The 4171-nt window shown below is 40.8% G+C and overlaps 1 pseudogene; it reads right to left on the bottom strand.

Annotated features, from left to right (window-relative positions):
- Nucleotides 1-2477: 2477 nt before the first annotated feature.
- Nucleotides 2478-3762, bottom strand: LOC146797398 (COP9 signalosome complex subunit 4 pseudogene; annotated as a pseudogene).
- Nucleotides 3763-4171: the final 409 nt, after the last annotated feature.

Here is a 4171-nt window from a genome sequence, read left to right as displayed (position 1 = left end):
TTCGAACTGAGTGTGTCCATTAATTTAATCTAGTGTGTTTCTCTCTCAAGGAGATGTTTGTTGTTGTTAATACCTTCACGTGGTGACACTATCTCAAGTATCAAGAATCGCAATTGACTGATGTTGTGGTTAAATGATAAGAAGCGCGACGCTTGATTTCAAGTTGTGAGTTTGTATGTTACTTTTGTGTTCGTTTAGTCTTGTCTTGATTTTGCACTCGGTTTTTCCAATATAAGCCAGACCACAGGGGCATTTCAACAGATAAACAACATTCCTGCTGTCGCAATTGGCAGTGGTATATAACTTGATCTTGTTGCCTTTACGTGGATGTGTTTTGTAATTCCCCTTGATAATATTGTTGCAGTTGTTGCAGTTAAAACATGGAATCGTGCCTTTATTTGACTGTTGAATAGGTTTGATGGTAGGTGTGGATAGGATTTCTTTGATGTTTTTGCTGCATTCATATGTGGGGGTAGCAGAGAAAATACCATTAGCCAATGTTTCAAGATTTGTTTTTTGAATCCCGAGCCCCATGTGGAAAATTTAGACACTAAAACAGTGCGATTCACCTTGCTGGATTTTGTGGTTGGTGCCAAGAGTTGTTCACGAGGTGTGGATGTTGCATGTTCTAAAGCATTTTCCAATGTTCTGGGTGGATATTTCATGTCTTAAAACCTTTGCAGCATGTCATGGATGTTTGTGGGTAATTTACCAGAGTCAGAGGCTATTCTTTTGACACGTATCAACTGAGAGTATGGTAAGTGTCGTTTCGAAGAGAATTGATGAAAGCTGTTGAAGTGCAGCAGGTTGTTTCATTCCGTGTCTTTCCTGTACATATCAGTTTCTAGGTTCCTACCAGATCTGGAGATGTTAATGTCCAAGAAACTGACTGCGGTATCCTTGAAATTGTATGTGAATACAATGGGATCATTGATTGAGTTCAAATGCTGGATCGCCACTGCTAGTTCATTTCTAGATCCTTTCCACAGTAAGAATATATCGTCAATATATCTCATAACATCAGTAGGTTTTCAGTCCACAGGTCATTGTGTAAAATGTGTTTCATCTCAAATGTATGCATGAATAAATTAGCGTAGCTGGGTGATGCGCAATTGCCCATGGATGTCCCCGTGAGCTGTAAAAAATATTAATTCTCCCAGCTGATATAAGGTATAGTGCAACAACTCTAACAAGAAGATTTTTAAATCCTCGTCCCAATCAGTTTTAGTCAAAAAATATTTAACCACCTCTATTCCTGGGTCAAAAGGAATAGAGGTGCAGAGTGATTTGACATTGATGGTGCATAGCAGAACGTTTAACTCCTCTTCAAGATGGATTGTTTGAATTTTGTTCAAGAAATCCATGGTGTCTTTGACATAAGTTGACATTAGTTGAACCAAAGGTTTCAGATATTGATCCAAATACTTGCCAATAGGTTCATGTAGAAAACCACGTGTAGACACTAAAAGGAGGTTTGTGCATATTCTTGTGAATTGTGGTCAACATATTAATAGTTGGACATCTTGGATCTGCTTTGACTAGATAACGTCTGTCGTTGTCAGTGATAGTCCCTTTTAAGACAGCTGTATCCAGGAGGGTTGTCAAGATCTGAACAAATTCATTAGTTGGATTTTTTTCAAGTTTTGAGTAAGTTGAGGAATCAAATACATGTTCGTTGACACTCTGGGTGTAAAATGAAGAGTCCATGACTACCATTGCTCCTCCCTTATCTGCCACAGTGCATTTAATTTTTGCGTTGTTGGCAATGTTAACTAGAATCCCACGTTCTTTGATGGTAAAATTAGAATGCTTGGTTCTGTTTGTACAGATTCTGCATATTTAGTTTGATGATAGTTTTGAAGGAATTCAAACTTTTGTGGCTGACGGGAGCCATACATGTGCTTTTATTTCTCAATTCTTTCAAAGTGCCTTTTTTCTTCTGGTTGTTAGTAGTTAACTATGTTAAAAAAAAGTGTTTGAGGCAGAGTGTGCGCATGAACTTAAACAAACTCACCTCTAATTCTAATGGATTAGAATGGTAAATTGGAACGAAGGATGTCCCCTTTCGTAAAATATCCATTTCAATTTTGCTCAATTGCTGTGAAGAAATATTGATTACCAATTCATGTTTGGTCAGGTTTTGTGACTCCTGGTTACCCTCTTCGGAGTGGCCAGGTCGGTGGTTGTTTCTGAGCTTGTTCCTTGCCCCACTTGGTTTGTCAGAATACATTTATTTTTGCTTTCCCTTCCTGTCCACCCAACAGGTAAAAGTATGGAAAAACATGCAGGGTTCTTCCTTACCTGCTGGATTCCCACAATGAGCTGTGTGCAAGGTGCAGGGTAAAAACAAAGTGCATCCATCAGACGCATAAAGGCAGACCAAGACCTTTTTAAAACAAGACAGGCCACACTGAAATAAGAGCTAAACACTAAGTGATTGTTTTGAAGACAAACAAAATGTTTCCCTTTCCGTTGACTGGTGAAGGGATGAAATATCCAACTTATAGGAAGCCTGACAACAATGGACATTGAGATTCACTGAGACATCTGAGCCTCCATAGTTTGTGCAGTCCATTCAGGTGCTGTCTGGCTGATCTTCTCCAGCAAATTGTTAACTTGAAAACAAAGTGACTGGATCTGTTTGTCCCACGTTGGTAAAGCTTCACAAGTTTCAAAATGAACTATTCCATCAATTTGATCAATAATCCCATTCATACGTCCTTCTGTGATCATTTGAGAGGCTATTTTTTCCGCCTTAGCTGCCGGGATCTCCAATAGTGCACCAAGTTCTTCAAAGGTTATGTTGTTATACAGCTTGCTAGCAGACAGCAAGTTATGCTCGATCACTGCTCGATCCAAGATACTTGACCCCATGCCGTCTGAAGTTGTGGCATTCTGATGAGGCATCAGCATGGCAGTAAACTCTTACAGTTGGATTCCTCTAATTATTCTGTCTAGGTACATCTTCTCTAGGATCCCATAGGCCGCTAGCTGCTGGCATCTCTCATCCTTGAATAGGGTGGCAAGCATACGAGGGAGCTGCTATCCTACTGATGCAAGTATGGTGCAGTGCAATGCATGCTTCAAAGCTTCCAGCCTTTCTATTTCATGGACGATGCTTTTATAGGATAGTTTATTATATCGTTGGGCAGCTTCGATAAACTTCCTTCTGTAATCGCGAACTCGAGCATAGCAGAACTTATAATGTATTTGTAGCTGTTAATTGGTTGACCCATTCTGGAGTAATGAAGCTCGATTGATGTAAGCTTCTGCTTGAACAGGATCATCATCTTCCAGGTAGAGACGAGCAATTTTTAAATAGGTTTCAAGCTTATAGTCAACATTGTACTGCTTTTGTCCTGTTTCCAATGGTATTCCCACCAACACTTGTGCTGCATTCCGCCAGTCCTCTTCCTTTTCATAGATTGTGGCAAGATGCTGCCTTATGGAAGCAACCTGCTCCTCAAATGAGATAACACGAGGCTGGATCTTTTCCAAGGTGAAATGATAGATGTCTTTGGCTGTGCCGACGGGCAGAGTTGGAAGGTGCGAACAGAAGTCTGTCAGCAATTGGTATGAGATCACCAGGCTGACATTCTCGTTGACCATTGCTTCAACAAAGGCTTTTAAAGCCTCCATTTGTTCATTCCCAGGCAGCTGAAGAGCCTTTTCAAGAATCTGACGATACTTGCCGGCTAAATACTTGTGGGAGCCACTGGAGTTCATCAGTTGAGCAAGGTCCTGCCGCACAGTCGCCGCCATGTTGCCAATGTCGGCTGCTCGTGAGGTCACAAGCAGCGACTGGTTTGTCGTTTTGCAACGGGCTTTGTCCTAAAATAGGCACCTGAAAGGTGGAACCACTTTGTTGTCCAGTTGGTGGTGGTGGAACATCTCAGGTCACTGTCATGTTAGGACCATTATGTTTGGTGGTTCTTCTGGTCATGGAATCATTGTCAGTTGATGTTGTTTCCGTGTCCAACATTTTATACAATTGATTGTTTTGCTGCTGTTCTGCATATACCTTGGCCCACGTGTACACTTCCCCTAATTTGTAATCAATAATGTCCCATTTATATTTCCGTATTTTACGTTCATTGATTTCTTGAGTGTGTCTCTCCAGTTGTTTGTTGATTTTGCTAAAGGTTTTGGACCAGTCCTCAGGGTCCATCTT

Source organism: Triturus cristatus, chromosome 9 (genome assembly GCF_964204655.1).
Source record: "Triturus cristatus chromosome 9, aTriCri1.1, whole genome shotgun sequence".
NCBI classification, from domain to species: Eukaryota; Metazoa; Chordata; class Amphibia; order Caudata; family Salamandridae; genus Triturus; species Triturus cristatus.
The sequence above is the reverse complement of the archived record's forward strand: the minus strand, read 5'-3'. Positions and strand labels throughout refer to the sequence as shown.